Source organism: Phacochoerus africanus, chromosome 1 (assembly GCF_016906955.1).
Source record: "Phacochoerus africanus isolate WHEZ1 chromosome 1, ROS_Pafr_v1, whole genome shotgun sequence".
Lineage (NCBI taxonomy): Eukaryota > Metazoa > Chordata > Mammalia > Artiodactyla > Suidae > Phacochoerus > Phacochoerus africanus.
Window position 1 is genome coordinate 29,413,886 of NC_062544.1, and position 14,138 is coordinate 29,428,023.

General features: G+C 46.1%; 1 long non-coding RNA gene across 2 annotated transcripts in view; it reads left to right on the plus strand.

The window, feature by feature from the left end:
* LOC125133023 (uncharacterized) overlaps window positions 1-14,138 on the plus strand; it is a 220,050-nt gene that overhangs the window by 185,309 nt on the left and 20,603 nt on the right. For both annotated transcript variants that reach the window (XR_007136404.1, XR_007136398.1), the window contains one exon: window positions 796-1,040. This is a non-coding gene — a long non-coding RNA (uncharacterized LOC125133023). The remainder of the gene's footprint in view (window positions 1-795; window positions 1,041-14,138) is intronic.

A 14,138-nucleotide genomic window follows, 5' to 3' on the forward strand; every position in this document is an offset into this window, starting at 1 on the left:
CAGAGGTGGGACTCCCAGGGCCCTTCTTCTCTCTCCCCGGGACTCAGTTTCCTCCCAGACCCTCTATCCATGGGTTGGTTCCATGTTTTAGCTGTCGTGAATAACGCTGCTATGAATGTGGATGTAAAAATATCTCTTTGAGGAGTTCCTGTCGTGGCGCAGCGGAAACGAATCTGGCTAGGAACCAGGAGGCTGAGGGTTTGATCCCTGGCCTTGCTCAGTGGGCTAAGGATCTGGCGTAGCTGTGAGGTGTGGTGTAGGTCGTAGACACAGCTCGGATCTGGTGTGGCTGTGGTGTAGGCCGGCAGCTTCAGCGCCCATTAGACCCCTAGCCTGAGAATCTCCATATGCCACGGGTGCATCCCTAAAAAGACAAAAAAGAAAAAAAAAAAACTCTTTGAAATCTTCCTTTGTTTCACTTCTTTTGCATATGTACATAGAAATGGAATTGCTGTATCATATGATAATTCTGTTTTGAATTTGGGGAGGAACAACCATACTGTTTTCCACAGTGGCCGCACCATTTTGCAGTTGCACCAACAAAGCACGAGGGTTCCAATATCTTCACCAACATTCACTATGTTCTGGTTTTATTTCTTTTATTTTACAGTAACTACCCTAATGGATGTGAGATTGGGAAGCGTCTTTGTTATGGAAGCTAAAAAGAGCCACTCACGGTGGCTGGGGTCCAACTGGGCACCATGGGGAAAGAGAAAAGAAGCCAGAAATGGTTAGTGGCCAGATTATAAACAACCTTGACCATCAAGCTTAAAAATTCCTAATTTTATCCCATAGGCACCAGGGAGCCGTGGAAGCCTCCTCAGCCGGGGAATGATGTTTCTGCGTCATCAAACATTTATGACAAGACAGAGCAACACAGAGTGACTTGGAATGAATTCAACAGACCAATATTTTGAAATCAGGGTGGATTGACTTCCTTTAGAGAGAACAGTTCTCCCATCTCTTCGAGGCATCATCCAGAGGAGGAAGAACAGCAAGGTTCCCAGTCCCAGAGAGCACAACTCTGGTCACACGTTCCAGTAAGTAATGTTCTCCTTACCGTGATGAACAGAAAAATGTGTGTGATGGAATGAAAATCCCACTGGCTGGCTCGCCGTGGGCAGCCTCGGTTACTATGGAAAATTCCTGATAAAAGTCAGCAGAAGAATTTCCTAGCCAGCAACTATTATTAACAGGAGCTTCAGCCTCGTGCTGACATTCAAGAATGGGTTCTTTCATATGTCATTGCACAAGCCAGGTGATTAAACCCCTCTGTTTTTTAAGAGCAGAGAGATTTCACCCACCTTCACTACCCTTTATAATAACCCACGCGGTCCTGCTCAGCTAGCATGAGAACAGAACTGCAACCATGAAATTATTTTAACAAGACCATAAAAAAAAACAATTTGCTTGAGTGATGTTTAGGGAGAGAGTGGGGGGAACCCACTCTCTCTCTAAACTAATTAAACTGTACTATATGTCCTTGTATAGTTCCTGACATTTTTCTGGTTCAATCGGTTTGAATGGCTGCACAAGGATCGGTGCCAAGCTCCCAAATGGCTAACTCAAAACAAAAGCAAGGTCTCCAGAGTATTCTTGAGCATCCAGCAAATTGAGGGACAGTTATTTTGGGTTAATCAATGCGCTTCAGTTGCAATCACGTCTTGCCTCATAGAGAAGATTGAAAACAAAGACTCACTGTTTGAAGTCCAACCCAGGATGAACTAGGAAGTGACATTGACCTTACTATGTCCTTTTTATTTTATTTTACTTTTTCTAAAACTCATACCCTGCTTTGGATGAAACCATTGACAACGGTTCCTCATTTTCTATCCACTCAACCCCACCCTTCTGAGAAGGTATGTCTTTCCCACTTACACTGGCTATTACCAGAAGCTCCTGGCTCTTTATTTGAACAACTTTATAGGCAAGTGGTCTATTCTCAGTCTGGTAGGGATCAGACATTGATCATTGGCTGGAAATTTTGGTTTCTGGCAAGACAAGCCTTCGTTTATGCTGGAGAGGCTTTTGGTTGTTGGTCAGGCTCTCGTCAAATCCAAACTGAAAAGGATCATAGGGTCTCGGACACAGCACAGTTGTGTATGTGTGAGACACGAAACCCCTTCCGAGAAATGAGCCCCCTTGCACTCCTTCAAACTCGTGTTTACCAACCCCTTTGGAGCTCAAAGAAAAAATGTTCCCTTTCGAAAAGCTCTTTAACATTAACAAGGCAATAAAATGTGTGGACTCCCAGCTCCCTTTAAATTCTGACGAACTGTGAAGCCCAGATAAAACATATCATTCAGTTCATTTCCATTAAGCAAAATGCAGCCAGCACCTGCCATGTGTGAGATACTGATGGGGTACCATCTTTTGGGTGAGCACGATGAAACTGATAGAGGTGCTTCCCGACTTCAAGGAAATTAGACTGTTCTAATTTAAGAGGGGAAGCAGTATGATAAATAGTAGAGCTGCTCGTAGTGATAAGCCCTAACATTTTCATTACCTTCTACAATATGCAAAGTGCATGCATATACGCGTATGCATCTGCACAGCTACGAGGCTATTCTTATCTCCTGGCAGTAGATGCTGGCGGTCTCTGACCGCTCTGAATGCTTCTCCAGCGCAGTGGCAGAAAAAAACATCAGCTCAAGTCAGGGGTTCATTGTGAAGGTGAAGACAACCAGGTGATCAACTAAAAAGTATGGACGTTTGGAGTCTGACAGAGATGTGAGTCCTGGCTGTGCCCCTTGCTAACTCTGAGCTTGTCCCATGAGAGACACAACACCCACCTCTCAGGGTCATTGAAAGCCATCTCTGAGACAAAACATCCTAACTCAGCACCTGCTTCATGGGATGGTGCCTATCCCCCAGCATAATTCTTCCTTAATCAATCCACGTGCCTTGTTTAGAAGCAGCGGGCCTGGAATTCCTGTTGTGGCTCAGTGGAAACGAATGTGGCTAGGAATGATGAGGTTGCAGGTTCGATCCCTAGCCTCGCTCAGTGGGTTAAGGATCTGGCATTGCCGTGAGCTGTGGTGTAGTTCGAAGATGCGGCTAGGATCCTATGTTGCTGGGAACCTCCATATGCCGCAGGTGCTAAAAAGCAAAAAAAAAAAAAAAAAGGCAGTGGGGCCATGCCACAGCTCTGCCATGCTTCCCAGGTCCCCCCGCCCCGTCCAGGGCCGCTGCAGATCCTGTCTCCTGCCCCAGAGCTCCATGGAGACTGTGGTTTCGCTCTCTGCAAAACAGCAGCCTCACCTCTTTGTCTGAAGGAGGGCCTGCCAGGAAGGGAAGCTGCCAGGAAGAACAGCAACCCAAGTCAGGCTACTTCCCGTTTTGAAATCCAGGGACTTGCTTGCAATCAAGGATGAGCAGTAGAATCGTGGGGAAGGCGTAAGTACTGATGAGCATGACCGGCAGGATGCTGTTGGGCTTGCTCCTGGCTGCACAATACGCCCTTCCTCCATGGGGCTCCTTTTTATAGAAACCCAAGATCTAAGAAAGGCATGATCTAGTGTCTTGACCTGATGTCGGAAGGATAACCTGTCGTGCAGCCTTCCACGGGAGCCCATGGTATGCGTGGCCCCACCTTTGTCCCTCTGGCATTCTCCCGCCCTATGCACCTGGGGAAGAAGAAGCAGAGCTACCAGTACAGCTTGGAGAACGCGCTGCTTACTACCTACAGCTTGCCGGGAACACAATGCCTGGACCTCAACTCTGGCACCACAGTCACCCCCGCTCTTTCAAACCACCACCATCTCTTGCCTTGATCCCTCCAATAGTCTCCTAATCACTGCTTCCTACACTTTCACCCTTGCCTTCCTGCAAGCCTTAGTCCACGTCTACCCGGCAGCCAATATCATCTCTCAGACCGTAACTCTGTGACTGAGGCCAGGCCAATGAGAGAACAACATGCCCCTGGCCAGAATGGCTGGTCCAAGATTAAGCTGGAATCCAAGCTCGTGAATAATTATAACTCTCATCTATTAAGCACTTGCTGTGTGCCAGCCATGGGACAAAACATCTAACTGCCAGCATCTCGCACCTTCACTTGCACAATCATGCTATGAAGTCAGCATTATTATTAACAGAGAAGAGTAAGTAGCTGGTCAGAGGAATCCAGTGAGGGCACAGCCAGCACTTGAACTCAATTCTTTCTGACTCCAGAACCCAAGCTTACACTGAAGTGAGAGGGTGGACACAGAGCACTCGGGATGTTTTCTCCAAAAGACAGGGTTTTTTTCATGTTTAGTATTTGTCTCTTAATAAGGATGCATTGCAGAATTCCTGCTGTGGTGCAATAGATTAATGCTCCGGCTTATCTCTATGGTGTTGCCTGTCCAGTTCCCCACCCGGCACAGTAAGTGAAGGATCCAGCATTGCCACAGCTATGGCATAGGTCGCAGATGTGCTCAGATTCGATCCCTGGCCTGGGAACTTCCACGCACCAATGGTGTGGTCAAAAAAAAGAAAAGGGGGGAAAAAGGATGCATTGCATTGCATTATGGTGCAATATGGACAAAATCAAGGAAAACTGAGCAGCTTAGTTGCCCAGGGCTTGTCCACCTCTCACTCCTACCAGCAATTGTGAGGGTGACATATTTAGTGCCTTAGGATAATGAACATTTTCTCTAAAACATCACCACGTTATAGCAGTTTGGTGGATCTTGATACATTTGGTGGACTGATCGATTTCTGCCTCTGAAATTAATGTGGATATTTTGTGCATTCATCTTGGGATGAAATCTCCTGCAAGATTCCTTTTTGGTTTGGTATGAAATGAATTTGGCTTTGTGGCCAATCCCCAGCACCCTTCACAGACTCCCCAGAGAGGAAGAGTCTCATGCTCTGGGGCAGAAATCTGGGGTCAAAAGAACCAGGGTTAGGAGCTGTCTGATCTCCCACAAGGTATGAGGCCCCCTAAAACCATCAGTCGCCAGGAAACTAATCCTTCCTCTCAGGTCTGCTGGAGGACTGGGCTCATCCATGTCACCTGCTTAGAATAGAGCCAGGCACACAACAAAGACTCGATACATTGTAGCTCTTTTTATTCATTTTCCTATAGAGAGGAAGAATTGATTTCAAAACTCAAGTTTAGGACCCTCTGTTTGCTTGTTTTGGTTCTAACTTCTTTCCTGGTCTGAACCTATGAAATCTAACTTTCCCTAATCTTGATTTGGTCCCTATGTATAAATTTCTTCTTTAGTGTATTATTGTTTTGCGTTATTGTGCCCATATAACACTGTATGTGTGATGTTGTATCGTAGTGTATTGTATTGTAAGATACACGCAGAAGGAGGTCAATTTGATACACATAAACAGTCGTTGGGAAGACAATTTATCAAAATATTAAAAATTTTTTCGTCTGCCATAATCACACAATCTTGTAAACCCAGATGATGATGAAGCGGGTTGGTGGAGGAGGGGTGTGTGTATGTGAGACAGAGACACAGAGAAGCTTCAACTAGAGCGTATATAACTCTATAGTCTGTAGTAGGCTCGGGCCCCTGGTGACAGTTTGCCACCTGAGACAGTTTGTGATCTTTATCTGCTGTCTTCTGATAAGCCTGGGTGACACACTTCCCTCTGGCCTGTACATCTGTTACTGCCTCCTGGCTACATCCTGGTCTCCAGAATGGGCACCTTTGATCCGCTTTCTGTTGGATCCTGGTGTTACCCACAAAGTAACCTTCGAACTTCCTAATCTAGTGCAACCCCTTCATTTTGTAATTGAGACTCAGAGATGTAATGGGACTTTCCTGAGATCACACAGCCAGGGAATGGCACAGTCAGAACCAGAATTGAGGTTTCATTCCTTTGTTCCTTCACTCCTGCATGCATACATTTTTGTTTATTCAAAAATATTTCTGAGGATGACTAGGCCCCAGGCATACTGCAGCTGCCAGAGACACAGCAGTGGGTGAGATGAGCACAGCGCCTGCCGTCTTCAGGCTCCCATCCTAGAAGGGCAGATAACAGGAGGGACAAGGGGATTTCAGGTTGTGCCAAGTGCTCTGTATGCCAAGCACACAAAGGGACAGCTGGCTAGGAGTGAGAGGTTGGCGCAGTGTGCGGAGGTGGCAGAGGCCCCTTTAGGTAAGATGGTCTGCCTGCGAGGACTGCTTTGATGATGACATCTGAACCAGGAGCCATCCCTGGGAAGATCTGAGTCTGGGCATGTGCATGAGGTCCCAGAGAGGACAGCATCTTGGCTTGTTCTAGAGTCAGGGACATTGTCTGTGAGACTGGGGCACAGGGAGCCAGCCGGAAGCAGGTCACAGGAGAAGGGGTTGAAGGGGATGGCAGGGCCACCGCAAGGGCTCCTGCTCTGTCCCCTGGGCCTTTCCCTCCGTGTATAACCCGACCAAGGCTCACCCCTTCTCGCTGGATCAGATTTACATCCAGTGGTATTTTTAGCCTTCTCGCTCCGGCTCAGTGAACGCACCCCACATGAAAGAGGAGACAAATTTATCTTTGTGGTTGAGAAATATTCACATGGGAGAGGCAACGTGACAGCAGGAAAGAGCTTTGGAGTGCAGGAGAGCTCAATCTGAACTTCAGTTCTGCCTCTGAACTAGGTGTGGTCCTTAGGCAAGGTTCCCTCCCCTCTCTACACGCCGACGTCCCATCTCTAAGATGGACTTAGCAAGAAGCGGTGTCTGTATACACCAGGCACTGGTTTAGGTCCTTTATGAAGAATATCTTGATTTATCTCCCTAAAAACCCTCTACTGTAACCGTTGCAGACATACCTTGCTGTATGGCACTTCACGGATACTGTGCTTTTCCCAAAGTGAAGGTGTGTGGCAAACTTTCTCCAAGCAAGTCTATCAGCGCCATTTTTCCAACACCCTTGGCTCACTTTCTGTCTCTGTGTCACATTTTGGTAATTCTCACAATATTTCAAACTCTTTTCATCATTGTTGCATTTGTGACAGTGATCCGTGATCAGTGATCGTTGATGTTACTGTTGCAAAATGATTACAACTGGGAGTTCCTGCTGTGGCACAGTGGTTAAGGATCTGGCATTTCCATAGCTTCGGCTCGGATTCGATCCCTGGCCCGGGAACTTCCATATGCCATGGGTGCAGCAGGGGAAAAAGAGAGTTACAGGAGTTCCCGTCGTGGCTCAGTGGTTAACGAATCCGACTAGGAACCATGAGGTTGCGAGTTCGGTCCCTGCCCTTGCTCAGTGGGTTAACGATCCGGCGTTGGCGTGAGCTGTGGTGTAGGTCGCAGACACAGCTCGGATCCTGCGTTGCTGTGGCTCTGGCGTAGGCCGGTGGCTACAGCTCCGATTCAACCCCTAGCCTGGGAACCTCCATATGCCGCAGGAGCGGCCCAAGAAATAGCAACAACAACAACAAAGACAAAAGACAAAAAAAAAAAAAGAGAGAGAGAGAGTTACAACTTGCTGAAGGCTCAGATGATGGTAAGCATTTTTTGGCAATGAAGCATTTTTGAATTAAGATATATACATAGTTGTTCCAGATGTAATGCTCTTACACACTTAATAGATTACAGTGTAGTATAAATGTAACTTTTTTATGCTCTGGGAAGCCAAAAAAATTCAGGTCTTGCCTTATTGAAATACTTGCTTTATTGTAAGCCCTCAAGATCTCCATGGTCTGCCTGCATTATCAAGCCCATTTTATTACTGATGAGGATACTGAGACCCAGAGAGGGGGACCTGGAATTCGAATCCCAGACGTCCTGCCTTTTGTGTGTGATGCTGCTGTCGGGAGGCTTGAAAGAACCAGGTTTCCAGCCTGGGCCCTGACAGCACTTAATCAATCTTCTGTTTACCCTAAGGAAGCAGATGGATAGTGTCGCAACCAGATGCTCTGTGGTTGCAAATGTGAGGCAGTGGAGAGAAGCAAAGCTGGTTGGCTGTGTTGCTCACTAGATCCCCAGCTCTGCAGCTAGATGCCCGGGATGTTCCTCGTCCATTTCCGCCACTGAAAAATAAACGGGCTCAACGTCTTCCCACTCTACTTACTTGTGGTCCCTTAGCTCTGACCTCCTCCTCTGCATTTCACCGTTATTCAAGGTCCCCGTTAACCAGCGTGTCCCTCCTCTGGGTTCCCACTGCACCAGGCACATCCCACATCACGGATGGTGATTACCTCACTCGCCCAGGGCGAGAGCACAAATAGAGGCCCACATATCATATGTCTAAATATTGAAAGTTATAAATCAGGCTAGCAAACTGCTAAGTAAAATATGTTCTAGCCACATACCTTGACAAATATATCTGCCTACCCGTCTGGAAGGCTAAGACGGAATCGAGAGATCTCAGATGCCTCAGGATTCTTTGCCTCAGTCTGGTGACGTAGGAGAGCTAGTCCCCAGCCCTAGGCCCGGGCCCTGCCCCCACCCTGGTCTCACTCCGGTTCTCAGATGGGCCTTGTGCAGGCAAACACCCAGCCTCATGTCCGAGCCTCATCATCTACTCTCCCTCTTCTCCGACAGCTGCCCTTTGGCCTCCACGGGGCTTTCAGGTTTGCACGAGGGCATCTTGTTCAGCCTTTGGGAGGATGGACAGGGGGAAGGAGTCTACCCCATATCCAGAAATGGTCTCTTAGCTATTTGAGCAAGGCGTCCATGGTCCCCAGGTTGTGTGCATGGAGCATGGCATTATATTTCTTTTTTTTTTTCCACATTTTATTCTTTTTTTTTTCTTTTTTTTTTTATTACTCAAATGAATTTATCACATCTGTAGTTGTATAATGATCATAAAATCTGATTTCACAGGATTTCCATCCCCCAGCCCAAGCACATCCCCCCACCCCCCAAACTGTCTCCTCCGGAGACCATAAGATTTTCAATGTCTGTGAGTCAGCGTCTGTTCTGCAAAGAAGTTCCGTCTGTCCTTTTTTCAGATTCCACATGTCAGTGAAAGCATTTGATGTTGGTGTCTCATTGTATGGCTGACTTCACTTAGCATGATAGTTTCTAGGTCCATCCATGTTGCTAAAAATGCTGGTATTTCATTCTTTTTGATGGCTGAGTAATATTCCATTGTGTATATGTACCACATATATTCTTGATCCACTCCTCTGTTGATGGACATTTAGGTTGTTTCCATGTCTTGGCTATTGTAAATAGTGCTGCAATGAACATTGGAGTACATGTGTCTTTGCGAGTCGTGGTTTTCTCTGGATAGATGCCCAGGAGTGGGATTGCTGGATCAAATGGTAGTTCTACGTTTAGTTTTCTGAGGAATCTCCATACTGCTTTCCACAGTAGTTGCACCAATTTACAATCTCACCAACAGTGTACTAGGGTTTCTTTTTCTCCACACCGTCTCCAGCACTTATTGTTTGTAGACTTTTGGATGATGGCCATTCTGGCTGGTGTAAGGTGGTACCTCATCGTGGTTTTGATTTGCATTTCTCTAATAATGAGTGATGCTGAACATCTTTTCATGTGTTTCTCGGCCATCTGTATGTCTTCTTTGGAGAACTGTCTGTTTAGATCTTCTGCCCATTTTTGGATGGGGTTGTTTGTTTTTTTGGTATGGAGCTGAAAAAGTTGTTTATAAATTTTGGAGATTAATCCCTTGTCAGTCGATTCACTTGCAAAGATTTTCTCCCATTCTGTGGGTTGTCTTTTTGTGTTGTTTAGGGTTTCCTTTGCTGTGCAGAAACTTTTAAGTTTGATTAGGTCCCATTTGTTTATTTTTGTTTTTATTGTCAATACTCTGATAGGTGGATCTGAGAAGATGTTGCTGTGGTTTATGTCAGAGAGTGTTTGGCCTATGTTTTCCTCTAAGAGTTTGATAGTGTCTGGTCTTATATCTAGGTCTTTAATCCATTTGGAGTTTATTTTTGTGTATGGTGTTAGGGAGTGTTCTAATTTAATTCTTTTCCTTGTGGCTCTCCAGTTTTCCCAGCACCACTTATTGAACAAGCTATCCTTTCTCCATTGTATAGTCTTGCTTCCTTTGTCATAGATTAGTTGGCTGTAAGTGCATGGGTTTAATTCTGGGCTTTCTATCCTGTTCCACTGATCTATATGTCTGTCTTTGTGCCAGTACCATATGGTTTTGATGATTGTTGCTTTGTAGTATAGCCTGAAGTCCGGGAGCCTGATTCCTCCAGCTCCATTTTTCTTTTTCAGGATGTCTTTGGCTATTCTGGGTCTTTTGTACTTCCAATGGCATTATATTTCTATCTAGGAAGGATGTAACAGGAGCTACAAATGCCAGCTGTGTGTGGAATTTAAAATTGACTCTTAGATCACATGTAAAAAGAGACAGGTCAAATTAATTTTTGTAATTCATGTAACCTAATATATCCAAAATACTATCTTTATAACATATAAGCAAGTCTTTCAAAAAAAATTATTCATGAGAAAATTGTGCATCTTTTTTTTTTTTTTTTTTGGTATTAAGTCTTTGAAATCCTGGCAGCATATCCCAGGTCCAGCCACACTGCAGGGGCTTGACAGTCATTCAGCCCCTAATGGCTGCCTTATTGGGCAGTGCAAGTCTAGGACTTGGCTACTCAAAGTGTGGTCGGGGGACTGGCTGAATTGACACCACTTGCAGAATCTCAGGCCCCACTCTAGACAGAATCAGCCTTTTAGCAGTATCCCCAGGTGATGGATATGCATGTTAGCGTCGGAGAAGCTGGCTCCTTGACCTGCGGGCTCCACTGAGAGAGGATCAGAGCTGGACTGGGAGTGGGGCAGGGGTACGTCTTCAGGTCTCTTTTGCCAGGATGTTTCTACTGAGCCACACCATCTCCCTTGAGCCCTTTTGGTTGGGCAGAAAAGACCAGCACAGCCTGAACAGGGGAAGTGTGGAGGGCTTGGGCCTAGGAAAAGGATTCATAGGAAGTAAGACTGGAGCCATCAGTGAAAAGGAAAAAAAGAAAGGTCATGGTCATAAGGCGACAGCAAGCCGAGAGCCCCTGAGGCAGGTCTGGGAAGGAAGCTTTGAAGAGACTCCACTGTGAGGAGAGGGAACGGTAAATAGTTATGCAGGTTTCTGGGTATGACTAAGAGGATCACCTGTAAATGAGAAGCCCCAAATCACCACCTGGGAGGCCTCTGAAAAGAGCTCTAGGAGTTCCTGTCGTGGCACAGCAGAAACGAATCCGACTAGGAACCATGAGGTTGAGGGTTCGATCCCTGGCCTTGCTCAGTGGGTTAAGGATCCAGCGTTGCCGTGAGCTGTGGTGTAGGTCGCAGACTCGGCTCAGATCTGGCGTTTCTGTGGCTATGTCGTAGGCCAGTGGCTACAGCTCCAATTCGACCCCTAGCCTGGAAACCTCCATATGCCATGGGCATGGCCCTAAAAAAGGACAAAAGACCAAAAAAAAAAAAAAAAAAAAAGCTCTACAGGAAAATTCTTGATCACAGGTCTTGACACTGCAAAATCAGAGCTGCATCTCCATCGATAAAATTTACCAAAGTTTTGAACTGACAGTGTGTCCTGAAGGTAGAAGCCAGTTCCACACCGAACATTTCATGGAGGTTTCTCAAACCTGCCAGAAGCAAGAGGTTCTATGGGAAGTTACATGGTGGAAATTTCACTGGCCTTTCCATTTACATAATGAAGATTTTTTTGAGAGAAGTGCTCCAGGTGTATTTCACACTGTTAGTTCAAACAGGACCTGTATCAGCTTGGACTGGGTGTGGATGATAGACCTTTTCAGATGTTGTCAGATGAAAATGAAGACAGAATGAAAGAAAATAAGGTCTATCAGAGAGCGCTACAGCTTTGCTTGATACATAAGGTTTCTCCATCAACAGGCATAGTCCTCTCTCAATTAAGTGCAGTAAGCTCACTGCTGCTCCCTCAATGCCGAACAAAATCGCTCCCTATTAGCAGGAACCAATCAGGGGTGGGGGTAGGGGATAGCAGCTGGCGGGCAACCAACCAACCATTATCCCCATTTTACAGATGTGAAAAGTAAAGCTCAGTGAAAACCATCTACCTGGAGCTGAGATTCAAGGTCATTTTTTTTCCCGACTCCCCAAATCTTTCCACTGCTTCTTTCTACCTGTGGATTTATCAATAACCCAGAACTGGGAAGGCTCCTGCAGTAGCACACATTCGAATATGGATTAAAGCTTGATCATATGCTGTCCATAGAAAAGAGGCCACCCACTGGACACCTGTGGGCCTGAGCTTTGCTTGGCAAAAGGTTTTTAAAATTTTACAGATATATGTTCAATATTTAAAATTGGGAGATTTCACATTAAAATTCCAATTTCTGGGTACAGCTGAAGAAACTTGAAAAGATCTGGCATCCTTGACCCAGTTTTCCCTTATGGCAAAAATCTGAGTTGTAGTTAATACATTTAGATGGAGCAGGGCACCCTAATTAGCCTCACGCCCCACCATTCTCTACTGCCTCACCCCTGCACGGTTCACCTCTGTGTCACTGGCCTTGTCCCAGTTGGCATTTTGCAGCCTCCTCTTTCCAGCCCTGCCCTGTGGTTACAGTGCCTGCAATGCTAATGATGGGATCTCATGGCATCTGTGCCCAACTCTAATCTCCCAAATCTGTCACTAAGGGTCCTAGAGGAAGGTCAGGGATGGGACAGTGGGAGCTTTTGCGGGGGGAATCTTTTCTCTGTGGGACCAACAGTACTGGGCTCTGTCGAACTTCTCTGCAGGCACCGCTCTGCAGCCCAAGACACAGCCCTAGGATGGGGCCTGGGGCGTTGCCCCCTGAGTGTATGGTGTCAATACGGAGCCCCACCCTGCAAGCAGTTCAGGCAAGGGGTCTGGGATCGAGGAAGTAGGGACAAGCCAGGCTGTCTTAGCTCTGGAAGCTGCTTTCTGCTGAAGCTCTGCAGTCTTTCTGTGCAATTTCACACTCCTTAGACTCTCCATATGTCCCCTGGGACTTGTTTGGGTTGTTAAACTACCCGGGGACTAATTGTCCTCTCGCTTAAATCATTACCACAGGAAGTTGTGTATAAACTTGGGGCCTCTTTTTTGATTTTGCTTTTCGATTCTGAAATGTTGTTTGTTGTTTGTTTTTTCTTAAGTATGTTTACAAATTCATTTGGACAGTGTTACCCCAGCAGCACCCAGTTTCAAAAGGAGAAGCAACGACAATAATAAAAATGCTGACGATAAGAGTACAGCTAAGAAATGAGGTCATGCAAGGGAAAAGCCCTAGCCCAGCTCTGAGCCAGCTCTGAGGACACGAATACTCTGGGAATTCTCAGTCCAGAGGGAGAGCCAGACACATAAACAGGCCATTACAATGGAATCTGAGTGGGGCAGCTCCAGAAGTAAATAGAGGGTATTCTCGGATCTGGAGGGATTGACACCTACTCTGAGATGAGAAAGTTGCTGGAGGAGGTGATGACTGAATTTTGACCACAGAATCGGCCAAGTGAAGAAGAGGAGAAAGATGATGCAGACAAAATGACTTGTGGGAGCAGAGGTCTGGAAATAGGCAAAAGCCCGGGGCACAGTGGAACCTGCCTGTTCCTGGAACTTGCAAGGTTTCGGAGGGAGGCTGGAGGACTAAGGAGCAAGTCACTGAGGATCATAGATTCATCTTAAAAGAATGGAAATACCTTGAAGGGTCTTAAATAGCCATGTGATCTGATCAGACATGCTTCGGATCTCCCAAGGTCGAAGGACAGATTGGAGGTAGATTCGAAGCCAGCAACTGCTCAGTACTGTCACTCATGAAAGAGAGAAGGAAGATAATAGTCCCCCTTCTGTCTCCAGGGTTCTCGATCTCTATAACTGGAACTTCCATCCATCCAACTGATCGAGTCCGAAACTTGGAGATCCTCGCTATCCCCTACCTCTCTCTTACCCTCTCTGTCGCCAAGACCTATAAAGTCTATCATCAATACCTATCGTCAATATTTTCCCAAAGTACTTATTTTCCCTCTCCCACTGCCAGGTTGACATAATCCTCCTCTCAGTGGCCTCCTAACTGGTCTCCCTGCCTCCTCGTGTTCCCTCTCTCCCAAGCATTCTCCGAATCGCAGCCAAAGAGGTCTTGGTAAAATGAGGACTTATCCAGACACTTCTTAGCAAAATTGTCTTCAGTGGCTGCATCAGTTAGGGTACCTACTGCAATCCGAATTCCAGCATATTTATATATAGAAGATAAATTTATAAAAAGGGTATAGAACAACATATGAAATCAT